Here is a 22,589-nt window from a genome sequence, read left to right as displayed (position 1 = left end):
AATGGACGGTGTCCCAGGCTGTGTCTTACACAAGCTCCAAGAAGAACTGAACCCTCACATTAAGGCACTGTTCAAACATAGCCTTACTACAGGATATGTACCCAAACAATGGCCTACAGCTACCGTGGTCCCACTCCACAAAGGTGGTGCCACAACGGACCCTCGAAACTATCGCCCCATAAGCCTGACTAGTTTGGTCTGTAAAGCTATGGAGCGTATTATCATGGAACTTATAAACAAAGACATTGGGAGCCTCCAGACATTGGACCCTACCCAATTTGGCTTTGTTAAGGGCAGATCTTGCCTCTTAAACCTAGTTGATTTCATTGAAACAGTTACCAAAGCCATAGATGAGGGCAAGGTAGTCCACACAGCCTACCTGGACCTCGCAAAAGCCTTCAACACAATACCCCACTTGGGCATCATAAATAAGCTTACCAGCTTAAATATCAACCCCTATATCACAAGATGGTTTGCAAACTGGCCCAGAGATAAAACCCACATGGTCAGAATTGCAGGTGCCATGTCCGAATCCAAATCAGTTACAAGTGGCGTCCCACAGGGCTCAGTTCTGGGACCTCTCTTGTTCAGTATATACTTCTCTGAGGTGAAGGCTAACACGGGAAGATTATGGCTGACAAAGTTCACAAATGACTGCAAACTGGGGGCCATAATCGAATCTCCAGCTGACACAAGCATCCTCCAAAAGGGTCTCACAGAGACGGATGCTTGGTGCCAGAACCACGGCCTCAAGCTAAATGCTAAAATGTGCATAGTCATCCCCTTTGGAAAAAAAAAAAGCTGCCCACAAATTACCACATAGGTGGTGATCCATTAAGTACGGAAGAAGTAATTAGAGATTTGGGGACCAACGTAGATAGTAATCTCTCCTTTGATAATCACATTGCCAAAGTGGTTAGAAAGACCTTCTATATAGCCCACCTTATCATGAAAGGGTTTGCATCTAGATCAAGAGAGGTCATTGTGTCCCTCTACTCATCACTCATCAGGCCCATAATTGAATACAATGTCCCTTTTGGGATGCACCTTACCCGACACCTGCAGCAACTGGAGAGACCACAAAAGTACCTCACTAAGAGGATCATGGGCTACAAACAGATGTCCTATGCAGCTCGACTAAAGACACTCCAGTTCTACTCAGTTGCTTACCGCCTACTCAGAGGCGATCTATGCCTGACGTACAAAGCCATGTCAAACCCAGTATTGATGGACATGCTCCACCTCGAAAAATCCATGTCCCTTAGAGCGACACACTCCAGGAACCTAAACCTCAGCACAAAAATAAATAGGACATGCTGGAGGGACAGATTCATTTTCCAGAGGCTTCCCTCACTCTGGAATAGAATCCCAATTCATGTTAGACATAGCCGCTCGCTGACCCTCTTCAAGTGAAATTTGGACACATGGATGGGAAATCGCAAATTCACCAATGGGATCTCTCTTGTGTCCCTGCTAGACAGAGGTACAGTAAACTCATTTTAAAATGGTACCTTCTGTGACCTACTTTACAGAGGCACAGTAGGCTAATCTAATAGGGAGGTGGAAACCAAATGCATTCTGGCTAGGCTTATAAATGACCTAGGGTAGATAGCCTAGTATGAACCTATGAACCTATATAATATGACAGGAAGATAATACTCCCTGTCTCTAGCTGCAGTTAGTCTCCCACTGTTAGAAAAATGTGTATTTGAATACATGAGAAATGCTAGCTTAAAAGCAAAGTAGTATATAATGCATTTTATTCTATTAATCATATAGTAGTAAAATTAATTCATGTCTAAATGCGAAGTAGTTTTGAAACTGCAGTGTGGCTTGAAGCAAAAGCTGATCTCTGACCCTGACAGAATGCTAGCTTAGCAAGTTTTAATGTTTATGCTTTTCATAAGTGATTATCTGCTGGGTCAGGAAATTAAATGTGTGAAATAATGAAATCTTCTGCTTTTTCCTGTTGGGATGATATGGCCTTGTATATGTGTTACTTAGATAGCACGCAGCTGTGTGAGAAAGTATAACAGAGAACAAAGACATACATTAAAAGACTGAAGCTGCTATTGTATTCAAACTGATATGAAACCTTGAACAAGTAACTTTACAGAAAGACATTATGACTGACCAGCTGGATAGCAAGGCTGTATTGTATCTAGAGGAGAAGTTTTTTAAAATATACTGCATCAGCAGATTAAAAGAATAGAGGCTTGTAAGCTAAAGTGATGTAGATGCCCTGTGACATATCACATCAGTAAGGTGGGCATAGCTTGAATGTTAAACCTATATAAAATTGTGTGCTTTCTGTTTCATGTCAGACAAAATTCTGCACTTGTATGGTTTTTTGCCTCCTGGTGTACACTAATAAACTTTTGAATCTGAACCTCCTGTGTATTGAATTCTTAAATTTATTTAACAGTTTGGTCCTTCGCAGACAGAAAATTCCCTCAGACAGCTGCAGATCAGAGTCTACCGGTGGTCAAATACTGCGCAGGAGAAGTTACCGAAACGGTTCTTCTTGGGTGAAAAGACCTCCGACTGAATTGTCGTGTAAAGAGGCTGGCCACTTTCTGATCTGTGGCCGAAGAGTGGACATTCTAACAGTTCAATACCGGAGGCTCAGGTAGGAAGAATTTGCCTTTTTTCTGTTTTAGATCAGGGACTAGGTTACAGTATATTGTTGTCAAGATTTGTTTTGCAGATCAGCGACACAAGGAAGTACTGTATATTTGGTCATAGATCAGGATAACAGAATAAGGTAGGCAGTAGATAAAAAAGGGTTACGTAACATTTTCTTTGACATGGGTAATCAGTGCACTAAAACCTCGCGAGATCCACCCCTAACCGAAGATGCAAAATACATGCAATTACAACGTTCTGATAACGTTAGGTATTATACGAAATGGGTTAACAAATATGATTTTGATGGTAAACTAGATAAACCTTCACTAGTTAAACTCCTTAAACAGCTTAAATCTGATGCAGGAGGTCAGGCAAAAAAGCAACGCCAACTAGGCATTCCTCAAGCACACAGGTGGATTGAGGAAGCAAATCATAGAGAACAGAAGCTTAAAAATTCAAAAACATTATTTTTAGAGAAAGAGGATAATAACTTGGTAATAGCAACAGCTCCTCCTCCTCCTCCCTTACCCCCTCCCTTACCCTTTTCAGGATATGAAGCGAGTGGACAGGCTGGTCCGCCTCCACGTTATCCTGAAGTTTCAGCAAAACCACAATTATTTGTTAGAGATCATATTGAGACTAGGTCCTGAACACGTAAAACACATAGAGACACAGAATCATACCAAATAGAGAGAAATCTACAGGATGATAGTGAGGAAGAAATATGCCCACTTATAGAAGTTCCAAATCCTCAGGCAGGACAGGAAGGGCAGGATCCAACACTCTTAGTATATAGACCATGGACACTGGAGGACATCCAGAAGGCTACTGAGGGAATCCCCCATCCGAAAGTTAATTTTCCGAAATTTTTAGAAGATTTACAAGGCATGAGTTTAAGTTACCACTTGAATGGGGAAGAAGTAGAAAAAGTAGTAAGACAAATTATAGGTCCAGATTGGCACATGATTTGTGGCGCCTGGAATCCTCGTAATGCAGAGCTCAGACCACTCCCACATAGTGACGCAGAGTTAGATAACAGAGTGAAAGGTCTGACAGACCGAATCTCTGAGAAATGGAAACCCAGAGCAGACTGGACTTGTATTAATCAATGCATACAACAGGAAAATGAGACAATAGATAGATATTATGCTAGATTATTAGAATGTTTTAATAATCATAGCGGTATGTCGGTTCCTGAGAACCAAACAACTGATTCCCCATATGAACAACAATTAAAAAATGCATTTTTGAAAGGTTGCATTGCACCTATCAGTAGCTTCATTACGAAGCATATGATAGATCATCAAACAGGGAGGCTACAAGCCTTACTCGAATTCGCTAGGCATGCTGAGAGACATTTTAATAGTAAAAAGAAAAAGAAGGCGCAAGTCTTCACTGCTGAAGACGGAGCTGAAGTATTTGTATTACAGTCAGGTAAAAAGGGCAAGAAAAATACCCAGGGAAACAAACAGTCTGATAAACGATCAGAAGATTTTGAAGAGAGGAAAAAGAGAGGTGAATGCATCAAGTGCGGGAAAAAAGGACATCTAGCAAGGGATTGTCGGCAAAATAAAAAGGTAATTACAGAAGATAAGGGAGATGAGGACTGACGATATGATAGTGAAGATACATCATGTAAGAGTCAGAAATCATCAGGAAAAGTTAATAAACAAAAAACAAATGTAAATGTGATAGAAGGAGTAGAGGAAGTGCAAGTAGAGATGGAGAATGAAGAAAGTGAAATTTTGGACTTAGCATTATTGAGCCTAGAGCTCTACTTGGCAGATACGAAACCGGAAGTTACACTTCTGGTGGAGGGAAGGGAAGTCAAATTCCTGTGTGACTCAGGAGCGTCACGGACTTTGATACACCCCTCCAAGTTGCCAGAACATTCTGAATCACCTGATTATATACTAGTAAAAGCCGCAAATGGACAGTTATACAGGAAACCACTTTCCCATGATATAGCAATAACTGACCCTGTTTCAGGTATGACCCAGAGAAGTAAAATAGTTGTTTCTGCAAAGTGTCCAGTAAACCTATTGGGCAGGGACCTTATGCAGATATTTGGCATAGCAGTAGTTCCGGCTGTACAAGGTATGGAGGCACAGAGACAAATGGATACCTTTGTAGTGCGACCGGAGGGTGAAACTTTTTACTGGTACAGCCAGGACCCAGTCACGACTGGTCCAGGGGCAGTGACCGAGGAGCTGATGAATGTAGCCATCAGTAAAGCCTCCTCCCTTGACACTGATCGACAGCATTTGTTACACTGTACTCTATACTACTGTACTACACCAGGACCTGATAGAGAGTATGAGCAAGAACTGTTTAGAAATCATGCAACTAGATTGGTTTTGCGTACTTTGTACTGGGATACTGAGGGGAACAGTGTAGTTAGCTGTTCATTACCTCAAGAATTCCTTGCATTGTATAGATCAAATCGGTTGCCACATGTCAGCTTGACAAAGAACAAAAGTGTTAAATGGGCAGATTTAGGAGAAAACGTAACAAGATGGGAGAAACAGACTGATTTAGAACTGTCAGAACAAGGGATACAAAAACAAAAACTGAATTGGTTGACACAGACACATCCAACTGTACATTTGCAATCTAGCGAGGACAGCTGATTAGCATTTTTGTTAGAAGAAGAAGAAAAGGCCTTATGTGAAATTCCAACAACTCTCTGGTCAACAGGCAAGTCAGATGTAGGACTTATTCGAACAGCAGGACTAGTTACAATTACCCCAAAGTCAGCTTTTAGACCACAGAAAAGACAATACCCTTTGAGAAAGGATGCAGAAATAGGAATTAAGCCTATAATAGCAGCATTACTCAAAGAAGGAGTACTGGTAGAATCTCCTGATTCACCATGTAATACACCCCTATTTCCTGTTAAAAAAGCAAATGGGGAATGGCGGATGGTACAAGATTTACAAGCTGTAAACAATGCAGTAATACCTAGAGCACCTACGGTGCCAGACCCACATACCTTGTTAAACGATTTAGAACCACAACAGAAGTATTTCTCTGTGGTAGATATTAGCAATGCTTTATTTTCAATACCTATACATCCTGATAGTCAATATTGGTTTGCATTTACATTTAAGGGTAAAAGGTATATGTATACTCAACTACCGCAGGGATATTGTGAGAGCCCAACAATATTTGCACAAGAAATGGCTAGCAACCTGGCAGGGTTTACCCCACCGGGAGGTAGTCAAATTCTACTTTACGTAGATGACATCTTGCTAGCAGCTCCCACCCAGCAACAGTGCAGGGAGGATACTGTAGCATTATTGAAATTTTTAGCAACACAAGGACACAAAGTAAACAAAAGTAAGTTACAACTTTGGAGAAAACAAGTTAGATACTTGGGATATGTAATATCCAATGAAGGCAGAATACTAGATGAGGAAAGAAAAACAGCAATTTTGCAAGCACCCAAACCAACGACCAAGAAAGAAATGATGTCTTTCTTAGGTACAACTAATTTTTGTCGGAGCTGGATGCTTTGGAATCTGCTCCACTGACTAACTTGCTATATAAGACACCAATGGCAGCACAAGATATCTTACAATGGACAGCTGAAGCAGAAACGGCTTTCTGCAGGTTGAAGCAGTTAATAGCTTCTTCATTAGTTTTAGAGCTTCCAAATTATCACAAACGGTTCTTTCAGACCATAGATTGTAAGCAAGGGTATATGACGTCAGTATTGACACAACAACATGGGGACAAGCAACGCCCCATAGTTTACTATTCATCACAGTTAGACCCAATGGCGCGATCTTTGCCTCACTGTGTACAAGCAGTAGTTGCAGCCGCAATGGCAGTACAGGCTTAGGCCTCAGTGGTGTTATTCCACCCTCTCACATTGAGAGTGCCTCATGCAGTTGCAATAATTTTACTGCAAGAGAAAGTGGCATACCTTTCTCCTGCTAGACATCTTTCATGTATGACTATACTGCTGAGCCAACCTCATATAACAATTGAATGATGTATGACATTGAATCCATCAACATTACTTCCAACTCCTGCGGAGGGCACACCACACAGCTGCCTGCAGAAAATTGAACAGTTAGCTTTACCTAGACAAGATCTTACAGATATGCCCTTGGATAATGCCGAGGTGACATATTATGTGGACGGCTCATGCAGAAGGGGTCCTACAGGGAAGAATCTGGTAGGGTATGCAGTAGTTACAGACACTGAAATCTTAGAAGCTCAATCCTTACCACACAACTTATCTGCACAAGCAGCAAAGTTGATAGCTTTGACGAGAGCATGTACTTTAGCAAAAAACAAGTGTGTGAACATATATACTGATAGTCAGTATGCTTTTTCTACAGTACATGTATTTGCACAACAATGGAAAAACAGAGGAATGATAACATCTAGTGGAAAACCTATTAATCATGCGCAATTTATTTTGGAGTTATTAGAATCTATTCAGTTACCTACCAAAGTAGCTATTTGTAAATGTGTAGCTCATACAAAACAACAAGATAAGATTTCGAAAGGCAATGCACGAGCTGATGCAGCTGCAAAGCAAGCAGCCTCAGACTCAGAAACTGTACTTTTAAATGAGGAATTACAACCCTCTGATATTTTAGATTTAGACATGTTAAAAACAATGCAGATGCTTACTACAAAAGCAGAAAAACAAAAATGGGTAAAACGAGGTGCAATTCTTGAGAATGGACTGTACATTTCCAAAGAAAGAAAACCAATATTACCATCTAATTTATTTAGATATGCAGCTTTTTGGAGCCATGGGCAGTGCCATGTCTCAACAGGGGGGATGGTACAGTTAGTAAATTGAATATTCCAAACATACGGATACACAAATTACACAAAAAAATTTTGTGCAGCTTGTCATACTTGTAACAAGCATCACGCACAAGGGGCATTTAAAACCAAGCAAGGAAGTTTTCCTATACTGCCGTATCTGTTCCATACTATTTGTATGGATTTCATAGAATTGAATAAATGTGAAGGGAAAAAGTTTTGTTTAGTTATTGTAGACATGTTTTCTAAATGGGTAGAAGCTTTTCCAACCAAAAACCCGGATGCAGCAACAGTGGCAAAAGCCCTGATAAAAGAAGTAATCCCTAGATTTGGCATTCCGGAAAGGATTTATAGTGACAATGGCACACATTTTGTGAATAAAACGATTCACCAGCTTGGGAGATTTTTTTGGTATCTCCTTGAAGAACCATTGTGCTTACCACCCACAGTCAGCAGGACTGGTGGAAAGGTACAATGGTATCCTAAAGAATAAACTTAGGAAGCTAGTAGGGGAGACCCAAAAGAATTGGATATACTGTCTGCCTTTAGCACTGCTGAGTATGAGAACGGTTCCAAATGTAAAGGGTTTGACTCCCTTTGAAATGGCTTTTGGGAGAGCATATTATGTGCCTCAGTGGAAAGCTCTCATGCCTGCAGAGCAAGAGGCTGACAGTTCATTAGCTAGTTATATGAGGAGACTGTTAATAAATAAATCTGTTTTGCAGTTTAACTCTTTTTCAGATAAGGAACAGACCAGACCGGTGGAAGCAGTCGTGGTTCCTGGGACATACGTTTGGGTGAAAGTGATGAAAAGGAAGAATTGGCCGAGTCCAAAGTGGGACGGACCGTACCAGGTTCTGTTGGCAATGCCTACTGCAGTCAGAGTGGCTGAGAGGACGTCCTGGGTTCATTTGATGCATTGTAAACTGGTAAAGAACTTTCAACTTGATAAAAACTTTGTGACTGATACACAACCAGACTGAGATGGCCAAAAACAAAGCGAAGAGAAGTTTAGATCAACCCCAGAGATGTTGCATAATCATTTTGTTGAGTGTACATTTATTAACTGTAATCGTGACAATTTTCCTCTTGCTGTGGTTTATCCAGCACACAACCGCACAAGTGAAAGTGGGAAGGTGTGATGAAATGTCTATAGACTGGCATCCAAATTTTAACACATACCTAGCCATGAAACGTGTATGCAGAGACTATGAACATTTCAAATTGCTGGGTTTGTACAGCTATACCAACAGCATATGGAGGACTGATAATGTCCGCTGTCCCTTTGGGGATAAATGAGACTTGGGAGAATTTACTTTTCGACACAGGAACTTTGAGATCACAGGAAAAAATAGCTTTATTTTTACCTATCACACAAAAAGGAGTTGTATGTTTCTATAAAAATGACACTCTCCAGGTGGGCTGGAGCAATTGTAACATAACTATTTCTTACCGATGTTATATTAAGAATAGTAATGGTAATACTTTTTGCAATACTAATTATGACTCGTATATGAACTCATTGAAAACAACTATGAGTGACATTAAAAAAAATCCAGTTCTGTTTAAACAATCGTCAGTTATAGATCAGAAAATGTTTCATGCATGGCTGATGTGTAGTAGTACTAAAGTAGAAAACTGTTATTTTATTTGTGGGAAAAAAGCATATAAATGGTTACCTGAGAATTGGTCTGGCAGTTGTTTTTTGGGTTACTTGGTTCCGGCAATAAGACATACTGCAGAATTACCTTTGGGTAAGATACGAAACGTAAGAGAAACAGCTCGAAAGTCCGAAGGTCCAGTTAAGAAACCTGTGAATCCAGTTGGAAAGATCAAAGTTGGTTGGAAAGACCATAATTCAGTAAAAGACAAAAGCAAATTGACTCATATGGACTTGAGTGACAGTGTTATATCCTGGGCGGGAATATTCCCAGCCTATGGAGCAGTCAAATCAATCTGGGAGCTGAGGAAGTTGTCGAAACTTCTCAAAGTAATGAGTAATGCAACTTTTTCTGCCCTAGAACTAGTGACTGATGAACTGAATGCAATGAGAACTGTTGTGCTACAAAATCGGATGGCTCTTGACTTCACCCTAGCGGCGAGAGGTGGTACATGCGTGCTTATCAAAAAGAATGCTGTGCTTTTATTCCTGACAATTGTCATGAGATAAATAACCACCTAGAGGTAATTCAGCAAGTATCAGCCATGACTGAACCAGGCCCAAACCCACTGACGGACTTTTTCCAGAATCTATTTGGGGGTGGGGTTTCATCCTAATGAATATTCTGATTGCCATTTGTGTGGGTATCCTCCTAATAGGAGCATGTGTTTGCTGTGGAATTCCCTGCACGAAAAGATTAATCAAAGATTTTGTTGATGTATCTGTTACTGAATCTTTCTATCAAAATATTGAAATTGAAAGATTGATTTCAGATGACGCTTTTTCTGAAGTATAGATTGGATGACTCACCTAGCTGAAAATCCTGAGTGGAAAAGGCTAGGAGATGAAATGACACTATGCATACTTCAAAATAGAATAAAATGTATTAATAGGGGGAAAATGTTAGAAAAATGTGTATTTGAATACATGAGAAATGCTAGCTTAAAAGCAAAGTAGTATATAATGCATTTTATTCTATTAATCATATATTAGTAAAATTAATTCATGTCTAAATGTGAAGTAGTTTTGAAACTGCAGTGTGGCTTGAAGCAAAAGCTGATCTCTGACCCTGACGGAATGCTAGCTTAGCAAGTTTTAATGTTTATGCTTTTCATAAGTGATTATCTGCTGGGTCAGGAAATTAAATGTGTGAAATAATGAAATCTTCTGCTTTTTCCTGTTGGGATGATTTGGCCTTGTATATGTGTTACTTAGATAGCACGCAGCTGTGTGAAAAAGTATAACAGAGAACAAAGACATACATTAAAAGACTGAAGCTGCTATTGTATTCGAACTGATATGAAACCTTGAACAAGTAACTTTACAGAAAGACATTATGACTGACCAGCTGGATAGCAAGGCCGTATTGTATCTAGAGGAAAAGTTTTTTAAAATATACTGCATCAGCAGATTAAAAGAATAGAGGCTTGTAAGCTAAAGTGATGTAGATGCCCTGTGACATATCATGTCAGTAAGGTGGGCATAGCTTGAATGTTAAACCTATATAAAATTGTGGGCTTCCTGTTTCATGTCAGACAAAATTCTGTACTTGTATGGTTTTTTTGCCTCCTGGTGTACACTAGTAAACTTTTGAATCTGAACCTCCTGTGTATTGAATTCTTAATTTTATTTAACACCCACCCCCCTCGGTGTTCGTTGTTGTGGTATTAATCTTTGTGGCTTTGAAATTACCCACCCCTGCTGTAAATCTGTTTTTTGACACTCCTACTGGGCCCATCTCATTTGCTCACTCATCTGAGTACAGTGAGATCATATTTTGATTTCGAACACTCCTATCAGTCCCATCTCCTCTGCTGTGTACAGAGAGAGCACGTGGGAAGGACATCCCCTATAGCATTTTAACCTGCTCTGTTCCCTCCCTCTCCACAAAAAAATAAATAAATAAAAAATTAATTATAGTTTCTTGAGCTGCTCTTACATAGCTGTCTTCTACCTTAATACCTTAATTTGCTGCTCTGTGTGCTTTTAAGTGTTCAAGTGCTCTTATTTGATTTTTCATAAATTTGTTTTTGTAATTTTTAACTTATCTGCATTTATTTAAACTGCATTTGCCATAATATTGCTACACACTCAAGTGTGCTAGCTTATGCTGTATTTAAAGTGATTTTGCTACTGTCATTAGCTCATTCTTTATAATACAGAGAGAACTTTTTGAGAACACGAACCCACTTAACTAAAAAAAAAAGAATATATATATATATATATATATAAATGCGAAGCTTGTTTTCTGCCTTTCCTGTAAGTAGTCTAATCCAGATACTGATTTGCTGTATCCAGGACTGTTTGTAAGCTTCTGTGTCCCAAGCCTTTCTGTGTTGGAGGGAAGCCTTCTAGATTATCAGTGGGAGTGGTAAGCACTAGATAGCCTATCTACCACAAGAGTGGTTTATGGCCCAGAAATTGTAGTTTATTGGCCACTTGGGCAGTTTTTCCATCTCTTTCAACTTTGTGTTTGGCTATGTAGGTTCATAGGTTAGTACTAGGCTAACTGCCCTTGCGAGCCATTTTAAGCCTAGCCCAATTATCCCTTGTGAGACTCAAACCCTCTACCTTGTGTTTTTAAGGCAAACACATTAACCATTAGGCCACCCTCCAACCAACCTTTCTGGTTTAAAAGCCTACACTTGCACTTGCTTTCCACCTTCCCTGAAGTTTAGTTTAGTCCAGATACAGATTTGCTGTATCCAGGACTGCTTGTAAGCTTCTGTGCCCCCAAGCCTTTCTGTGTTGGAGGGAAGCCTTCTTGCTTATCAGTGGGAGTAGTAAGCACTAGGTAGCCTATCTACAAGATCCAGATCCAGATTCTTAGTTTTAGCACTTGAATTTGCTTATCCGTGCTCCGCACTTGTTCAGAATTTGTTTTAAGCAATAAACTACAAATTACTACAGCACTCACCCTTCCTCATTACCTATTGGAAAACAGTTTTGGTACTTACTTTCCTCACTTGCTTAGAGAAAAACAGGTCTTGTACTCACTTTCCTCACTTGTCTAGAGGAAAATATTTTTTTATGCAGGCATGTCCAAGGGTCAGCTCCCAGTGTTCTCTCCTGTTTATCTGATGAATCTGGGCATTTTGGGGCAATGTAGCAATTGCCTCATATACACAGACAATCCTCTCCTCCTACCACCCAACACTACAACCTGTGAGAGATGCACTTATCTAGCCAAACTGGAGGTAAAGCTCTCTTCAACTAAGACTGAACTTGATAGTCAAGAGAAGAAGGTAAACACTTGCACCACACTACACTCGTCACATAGTCCCACTAAACCTACACCACCAAAATCCACACATAGAAACACAAAAACATTCACAGAGGCTCTCAATAATAATCTGCTCAAGCAACAGAGACCTCCAAAGCAGAAATGCAGGCAACCTCCCACCAGCAACACAACCCAAATGACACATAGGCCACAGACTCAGTGTGCCACTCTACCACAGCCCATAAGGCAAAACAACGTACCCAACACACTAGTCATAGGTGACTCTGTAGTCAGGCACACTGATGTCCCACTCACCAGGCTGAACAAGGAGAAGGTCACTGTCAGCTGTCTGTCGAGTGTCAGGATCCGCCACATAACCCATGCAGTCAGGTCACTCCACAACAAGTACAAATATGACTCCATGATTGTCCATGTTGGTGTGAATGACCTGAGACGTACCTCCCTGGACTACATGAAAAGAGACGTGGAAGACCTCTCCAATCTTGTAGCCTTGGCAGGTATGACCCTAGCCCTGAGTAGCATCCTACCATCGGCCAAAATTATACCTCAGTTCAAGGACAAAATGATTGACTTCAACAATTAGCTAAAATGCTGGTGTCATTCTAAGGGGATCCAGTATCTGTCTGCCTGGGAAGACATGGTCATCAGACCATGATGCTTTGCCAGAGATGGCTTGCACCTGTCACTCCTGGGATTCCAGATACTGGCAATGGCTCTTGCCACCCCTATAGTGCCTTTTTTAGGCAAGGTTCAAATGACAAATTCACCACCATAACAGGAACAGGCAAGCAAAAACTGAGGGTAATGCTACTCAATGCTAGAAGTCTAAATCTCAAAATGCACTCACTCGAGGCACTCCTTAAAATGGAGAACATCAATGTCTATGCAGTGACCTGGTTCAAGGCTCCAGAGCCCACCCCTGCATTACCAGGCTATAACTCATACCACACTTTTTGGCCATCTAACCTGGACCTGAACACAAAAGGTGGAGGTGTGTCCATATTCATTAAGGATATCCACACCTCCAGGCTAGTTGCTCAGCAAAATGCAGCAGAGGTTATCCAAGTGCAGCTAACTCTGGGCAAAACAGAAATCCAAATTGTAGCTTGCTACAGATCCCCCACCATGCCCCAGGATTCCCACTCCTCTTTTCTTGATATACTGGAAAATATTAGGGTTCAACCAAACACCCTAATAATGGTCAATTTCAACTACCCCACCATTAACTGGGAAAACTACTCATGCACTAACTCCTTCGCTCAGCGCTTTCTGGAATTCATAAATTCCAATGCACTGGATAAACTTATCCAAACCCCCACTAGGGGCAACAATATCCTAGACCTAGTCATTACCAACATGACCGACTGGTGTTTCACACCTGAAGTCATCTCCTTGTTGGTCAGATCCGACCATAAGCTAATCACCCTAGATATCAACGTCCCGCCCCCACCCCCCGTTAAGGAAACCATGGTAAACAATTTCTCCAAAGCCAACTTCTTGCTTCTTAAGACAGAAGTGGTGAACTTCATGACACCCATGCAGATGAACAATACAGTTATGATTGCTGAATCCTACACAAATGCACTCTATAAGCACTTACACGAGTGCATGGATCATGCTATCCCAAACAGAACCAATACGCTATCCTCCAAAAAAAGGAAGCCAATCTGGTGGTCCCCTGCCATAAACAAACTCTACAACAGAAGGAAGAAATTGTTGCAAAAGAGAGTAAAATCCCATGAGTGGAGGAGCTCCCTGGTCAGCTTCAGCAAGAAGCTGAGATCCCTTATAAGATCCTCCAAAGCTAGCTATGAAAACAAGATTGCCACTGATTCTAAGGATGACCACAAAGCATTCTATAGCTATGTCAAGAATCTTAATGGCAACACACAGATCTGCTCTGAGTTCCAGCACAAGGCATAAAAATTACAGAACCAACTGATATTGCCAACTTCCTGGCAAATAGGTTCAGTGCTAACTTTACCCCCCTCTCACCCCCTAAAAGGCCCGTATCCATACAGAAAGAATGCAGAGTCCCTGTAATCAAAACTTTACAGTAAAAGCAGCACTCTTTAAAGCCAAAAACAAAGCATCCATGGGACCGGACAACATCCCAGGCTGCGTTTTACATGAACTTCAGAACGAACTGGCTCCCCACCTAAGCACCATGTTCAATCATAGCCTCACATCAGGCTTTGTGCCCACTGAATGGTGCACAGCAACAGTTATCCCACTCCACAAAGGGGGAGCCACCACTGATCCTGGGAACTATCGCCCTATTAGCCTGATGAGCCCGGTCTCCAAGGCCATGGAACGTATCATTATGGAATTCATAAACAAAGACATTGGTAACCTCCAAACTCTGGACCCCATCCAGTTTGGGTTTGTGAAAGGCAGATCTTGCCTCCTGAACCTGGTCAACTTCTTTTAGGCAGTCACCAAAGCCTTTGATGAGGGTAAGGTGGTTCAGACAGCCTATCTTGACCACCTCGCCAAGGCTTTCAACACCATCCCCCATTCTGGAATTATAGCTAAACTCACTAAACTAGGTATAAATCCCTATGTCACAAGATGGGTTGCCAACTGGTTCACTGACAGAACCCACACTGTAAAAGTTGCAGACTCCAAATCTGACTTCAAACCAGTGACAAGTGGAGGACTACAGAGTTCAGTCCTGGGACCTCTCCTGTTTGGTATATTGTTCTCTGAAGTACAGGCTAACACAGAAGGTCTCTGGCTAATGAAGTTCACAGATGACTGCAAACTAGGAGCTATAGTCGAGTCCCCAAATGATGTGGACATCCTATATAAGGGCCTCACTGAGACAGATGCCTGGTGTCAGAGCCATGGCCTCAAGCTCAGTGCCAAAAAGTGCATTGTTATCCCCTTTGGTAAAAACTCTGTACACATGAACTACCACATAGGAGGCAGTCTTCTTAACACCGAATGTGTGATAAGAGACTTGGGACTCAGGTGGACAGTAATCTCTCCTTTGATAATCACATTGCCTCAGTAGTCATGAAATCCTTCTACATGGCACATCTCATCACAAAAGGGTTCTCATCCAGGAAAAAAGAGGTCATTGTTCCACTCTACTCGACACTCATTAGACCCATTATAGAGTACAATGCCCCTTTTGGAATGTACCTCACAAGATATCTGCAGCAGCTGGAAAGGCCACAGAAGTACTTCACAAAGAGAATTACTGGCCTCAAACAGATGCCCTACGCTGATCAGCTCAAAAAACTCCAGCTTTACTCTGTAGCATATTGCTTATTCTGAGGTGATCTTTGCCTAACATATAAAGCTATGTCAAACCCAGAGCAGTTGGACATGCTACACCTAAAGAAATCCCAATCCCTCTGAGCTACACGTTCTAGGGATCTAAATCTTGTCACCACAAAAAACAGGACTTGCTGGAGGGATAGATTCCTGTCCCAGAGACTTCCCATACTCTGGAACAAGCTGCCCATCTATGTCAAGCAAAGTTCATCATTAACACTCTGCAATAAAAATCTTGATGTAGGAAATACACCCCGGGGATCACGTATGTGGCTCTGCTCAACAGGGGCACAGGAAATTAACTTTCTTGGTTTGGCGTAAGCCAGGGAACTTTGTTGGCTAGGCTTACTTAGGCCCTTGGGCCAATGGCCTAGTACCTACCTATGAACCTATAAGTTCATGAACAATAACTACATTTGTATTGTAGTATTAAGAACTGCATCTGTATATGGATATGGCTAGTGGCATTGAAGTGCAACAGATATTGTTGTCACATCACCTCACAACAAGAGAATCTCTGGTTTGAGTCTTAGTTATGGTGCCTTCTCTGTGGAATCTGTATTTCCTTCCTGTGTTCATATAGGTTTTTTATAAATGTTCTGGTTTCCTCCCACATTCCGAAGACATGCAACAGGCAGGTTGGGCCACGTAAATTGGCCGGAGGTGTTATTATGAATGTGTGTTATGGAAGACCAACCTGGCAGGGCTACCCACCTCGTAGTATGGACATTCACTCTTTATGATTATTACAGCTGATGTTAAACCCTGACCACATATGCAAAAAAAAGTGGTTGTGGATAGATCCAAATATGGACATATAATTAATAATTTTCTGTTTTTCATATTTCTCTTAGTATGTGATGGAAATAATTTCAGTCTAGTTTGTCTTATGTTATGGTTTGATCATTATAAGTATTTAAGGACATGAGGAAAACATTTCTGCTGTCTGAATTTTTTTTTTTGGCTTCTTTGGATGAATAAACAGTTTCATTGGCATTAAAAAAAAAAAACTTTACTAAAGTTACAAGCATGCTAGAAGGCATCCCTTTTCCAAATCAGAGTATCTGTAGTTGTGTCAATATACAGCAAGATAGGCAGTTAAAACATTTAACTAATAGTCCAGATGCCATTGGCTGTATGCAAATTAGCCTAGTGCTCTCCCATGCACATGATATTGGCTCTTGTTAACTAGCAGGGGGATTCTGAAGTACTCTTTTGAGTTAATTTAAAGTGAATGCTGTTACCTCATTCACTCGTATGGGAGTAGCTGTTCATACCACTACTACAGGTTTGTATAGCAGAGCTGTGGAGGTCTGTGTTTGTGTGTGTGTGTGTGTGTGTGTGTGTGTGTGTGCATGTGCGTGTGCGTGTGTGTGTGTGTGTGTGTGTGTGTGTGTGTGTGTGTGCGTGTGTGTGCGTGTGTGCGTGTGTGAGTGGGTAGCTGTGTCTGTTTCTTTGTGTGCATGTCTGTATATGTGAGGGCATAACTGCAGTTACATCTACTCAGCTGCATGAAAGAAGCCTTGGACTGTGTGTGTGTGTGTGTGTGTGTGTGTGTGTGTGTGTGTGTGTGTGTGTGTGTGTGTGTGTGTGTGTGTGTGTGTGTGTGTGTGTGTGTGTGTGTGTGTGTGTGTGTGTGTGTGTGTGTGTGTGTGTGTGTGTGTGTGTGTGTGTGTGTGTGTGTGTATGCTTCTCTGTCTGTGTATTCACATGTGTAAGAATGTATATCTGTGTGAGTGTAGTGTATTCCTATACTCATACCATTTAACCTGTTACACCAAGATATCTGGACAAATCCACAAATAATGGGGGAACAAAGACCCAAATATAGGGGCAATGTTTAAATATTGCTCTTATATACTTTGACAGTTGATAGAATAGCAGGTTTTGCTTTAGCATTACATTTCTGAAGGGCATGCAGTCTGAAACTCAAATAGCTGTCATTATTTTCTGTTTTCAATCTTTAATGACTTACTAATAATTTGCCAGAAAAACATGATTTTTTGAAAAAGGGTCAAAAATATGAGGCAAACATTTGAATGTTCTATGAATATCTGTATACCCGAGTGGTATGCCTATACTATCATGATGCATGAACTGGTAGGGAGAGTCAGAGTTCAATTCATATGAACCTCTGTTGAGCTGTTTCTCTGAGCAGCTTTATCATGTCTCAGAATTGGAGATTTTCTCTTTCTTGCTATTTGACCAGCCTGTACTGAGAATATTCTTCATTCCTTTTTAATCCTAGTGAAATATATGTGGACCTTCAGAACATGTTGTTGATTTGTCCTGTATTTTTTCTTTGCCTTGAAGTCAAGTAATGGTGCACAGTTTACAAATATAAGAAAAAGGAAAATCTCATAGTATTACTGTCTCCATCAGCCACTTATTTTGTCTTCTGCCTTACTTTTTTCTTCTGAATTGTACTAACAGTGCTTATGCAAGTATTTGCATAGTAAACCAACTTGAAGAAGCTTCTTGCTGTCATTTATAAATATTTACTTTACTTTTCCAAAGAGTGCTACCATAATCTTTTCTTACATAATGCCATTCCTTCATTTTACAGTATATTTTGTTAGCAGTGCCGTATCTCAGCACACCATCTAAGGTAAAGGAAAGGCTACTAACGTTGGTTTATGGAAAAGCTACATTTGCAGTTTCCTTTGAATTTCTTCCACTTTAGCTGTGATTCGGCACTTTAACCTTGTTAAGACAGATAGCTTCGATCACTGTTCTCTTTTTCCAAATCAGAAATCATAGCCTTCACACTTCCTTTCTGCAGATTCTACTGATGGGAACATGGGCACCTTGTGAAGACTGAGGTAATTGTTTGCTGTCCTGATCATGTGACCTTTATGACTGTATAATAAAGCTTCAGTGAGTCAGTAAGTGTTCTTAGTCCTGCCTTGGAAGACCTTTAACTATATGCACACAAAGATCTCTGCAATGACCATAAAATCCATATTATCAGTGGTTTTGTTACTACCTTTTATTGCTTACTCTTACATACACATGTCCTCTGTTGTACAAGGTATGACTTACCAACAGGTATTGTTTCCATAACAGCTTCACCTTGAGTGCCTCTGGAATAATACAGGCACTTTACAAGAGACTTCAAACATTATTTAGCTTAACATCTAATTCATAGAGACTAATTTGGTTCTAACTTGAAAATTATTTCTGTTATTTGCAGTTTATTCATTTCATTGACTGGTTAAGAGAAGTGGACCTCCTCAAATCAAAAACAGAATTGGAAGGGTAAATACAGAACTTTTACGGATAATTTAGCATAGGCAAACAACCAGCATGTTATTAGGAATGAGCAAATAAATGAGTATAAAAACAAAAAATCTCCACTGTGTAGCCAGGAACAAGAACTGATTCACAAATTCTTTAAATTCAGTATCAGCTTCCTTTCCACAATAACCATCTGGGGACTTCACCAAAGTCACAGTCTGCACATACCCTCACATGGGACACAAACACACACACACAGACCCACACCTTCACACACACACACACACACACACACACACACACACACACACACACACACACACACACACACACACACACCTGGGAAAGCCTGGCACGGGATTATTAGCTATGCCCCTTTTGCCCAGACTATAAGGTTGTTATCACTGCCATCAAAACCCCTCATCAGCTACTTTAAGGCTCTTAACAAAGGGTGTCCAATTTTACTGTGTAATATTAATACTAATACAAATGGCAGTTTGAGTCTAAAGCAAGGCTATTGAGAGTAGCCCACACAGTGTCACCAAATAAATATGCAGATACTCTCAGAACTTGAATATCTCTTTAAAGAATAGCCACAATGAAAGGTTTTAATATATTTAATAATAAATAATAAAATAACAAGACAATGCTAAATATCTGTTCACAGTGACATCAGAGTTCAAAATCACAGGAAATATTTAAAATAACATTGAAGGACAGACTTAGACAAATAAAGAAAAACAATATCTAAACTAAGCTTCACTATATTCTTGACTGAATCTAAGAGAATTATTCTATTCCCTAATTACTTATTTGGGCAAGGCAAGATGAAATACAGTACATGAGCAGTCTCTCTAGTCAGGTCCCAAACAGAATACTCTGTCTCACTAAGAGACTTCTCAAAATAATATCTAAAATATTACTTCTGGGATAACTTGCAGAATGATATCACTTCTGGTAATCTGACTTTGAGTTCCCATGCAAACCCCATTGCTGAAAGCTGGCAGGATTTAGTACCTACCTGTAACAATACACACACAATGGCAGGTGCTGGAAGTCATAAAACGATTTCATACCTCCATTGTTCCAGAGAAATCATTAGTTCACCCCAAAGACAATGCAGAAAGCCTCCTAGACTTTGTGTTTCTGGCTGCATCGAAACCTGTAAGATAGCATCATTATGGCCTAGCCCAGAAAGTGATTTCATTTCAGATATATTTCAAAGTTTGCTGGACTAAGGTTAGCTTCCTATCTTCTAGTTTCCTCTGTTAAAGCATATACATTTAAATAGTTACAATAGCGCATGCACATTTCTGTTCTCTCCAGTAGGGCACACGTTTGATGCATTTTAAATACAAGCACTTTTCAAATACATTTTCAGCACAATCATCTGTACAAATCAATTTGATATACATGTGACATACAGTTCTAATACACTTGTAACACAAGCATCTTGTATACATCAATTTGATATTCACAAATTACATATAATTATTTACAGAATTTCAGCTAGCTGTGCTGACAATGCCTCCTATCATCATGGGAGGATGCAGTGTTCTCACATTTTTGTGAGTGCTGGATCTAGTATGTTTGCACCACTAGTGGGTGAATGGAGAACCTCACCCTTTTTATCTATTTATTTATTTGTATTTGGAAATCCTAGAAATCTCTGGGCCTGAACATTTTAGGTCATGTAGGATTCCCATTTTGTATAGGGTAGTTAATGTCCCCTAGGAATATTGTACTGGATTGAATGGTATCTCCAGTAGGTCTAGGTATGAGATAAAGGTTTTGTGGGTCATAGATTGTCATCTATAACTTGTAAGACTATGCTATGGGACTCTACCTATGGTAATTTGGACATGGAGAGGCTAAAACATGTCATCCTGTTTGATCAACCTTGAGGTATGTTTGTTTTTGATGCAGTTTGAGACACCTCCACCTTTAGTCCCAACCTGTGCAGTAGCTGGTCTACATGTCTGTAGGGCATTATATTCCCAGCCTTTTAACCATTTGCTTTCCTAAGTGTTAGAAAACTATTTTTTACATCTTCCATCATTTATCTCAGGGTGTTCTCCTTGGCTTTAAATGTCTCAGTAACTGCACAGATGATGAGAAGAGCTTGGAGGAAGGGAGCTTCTTGTTTAGTCTCCTGACATTAAGCAGAAACACCTTGTGTTGATTTTAGTAAGTTGGAATGTTTGTCAGATTGGCATTGCCTAAAAAGGAACTATAGGTTCATAGGTAGGTAATAGGCTATCTGCCCGAGGGCATTTCTAAGCCTAGCCAGAGTGTGTCGGCTTTTGCCACCCCATTGATTATTTAAGTGATTCTCTGTTAAGCAGAGCCAATGAAGTGATCCCAGAGTTGTATATTCTGTTACCCCTCCACTCGTCAAGGTTTCTCTTGAAGAGTGTCAGTGAGGAGCTCTGCCTAATGTAGTTTGGAATTTTGTTCCAAAGCATGGTGAGTCTCTGTGACAGGAATCTATCCCTCCAGCATGTTCTATTTATTGTTGTGGCGAGGTTTAGCTCACTAAAGCATGTGGTTTGCAGTGACTTGGATTTCTTTAGGTAGAGCATGCCCATCAATTCTGAGTTGGACATGGCTTTGTAAGTCAGACAGAGATCACCTCTGAGTAAGCGATATGCCACTGAGTACAGCCAGAGTTTTTTCAGTCGGGCTGCATTGGACATATGTTTGAGGCCAGTAATCCTCTTGGTGAGGTACTTTTGTGGTCTTTCCAGCTGTTGGAAGTGTTTTCTGAGGTACATCCCAAAAGTGGCATTGTATTCTATGATGAGTCTGATGAGTGATGAGTAGAGGGGCACTATAACCTCTTTATTTCTAGATGCAAACACTTTAGTAATTAGATGGGCCACATAGAAGAATTTCCTAACTACTCTGGCAATATGATTGACAAAGGAGAGATTACTATCTACCCTGGTGCCCAGATCTCTTATTACCTCTTCTGTATTAAGGGGGCTGCCACCTATGTGGTACTACATGGGTGTTTTGTTTTTCCCAAATGGGATGACTATCCATTTTTCGGCATTTAGCTTGAGGCCATGACTTTGACACCAGCTGTCTGTCTCAGTAAGGCTCTTTTGGAGGATGTCCGTGTCAGCCAGAGAGTCAATTATGGCTCCCAGTTTGCATTCATTGGCGAACTTGGTTAGCCATAGTCCTCCTGTGTTTGCCTGTACTTCTGAGAAGTATATGCTGAACAGTAGGGGTCCCAGGACCAAGCCTTGTGGGACACCACTTGTGACTGATTTAGAGTCGGACCTGGAGCCCGCTATTCTTACAGTGTGAGTTCTGTCTGTAAGCCAGTTGGCAACCCATCTATTGACATAGAGATTTATGTTCAGGATAGTGAGTTTTTCTGTAATACCCAAGTAGGGAATGGTGTCAAAAGCCTTGACAAGGTCAAGGTAGGCTGTGTGAACCACCTTTCCCTCATCTATGGCCTTGGTGACTGTCTCGAAGAAGTCAACCAGGTTTAGTAGGCATGATCTGCCCTTAACAAGGCCAAACTGGGTTGGGTCAGTGGAGGTTCCCAATGTCTTTGTTAATGAGTTCCATGATGAGGCACTCCATATCCTTGCAGACCAGGCTAGTCAGGCTTATGGGGCAATAGTTACCAGAGTCAGTTGTGGCCCCCTCCTTTGTGGGGTGGAATAACCATTGCTCTGCACCATTCTATGGGCGTGTAGCCTGTGGAAAGGCTGAGTTTGAACAGCATGTTTA

The sequence above is a fragment of the Protopterus annectens genome, chromosome 5.part0, assembly GCF_019279795.1.
Source record: "Protopterus annectens isolate FY-2018-M chromosome 5.part0, PAN1.0, whole genome shotgun sequence".
Taxonomy (NCBI): Eukaryota; Metazoa; Chordata; order Ceratodontiformes; family Protopteridae; genus Protopterus; species Protopterus annectens.
Note: the sequence above shows the minus strand (reverse complement) of the source record.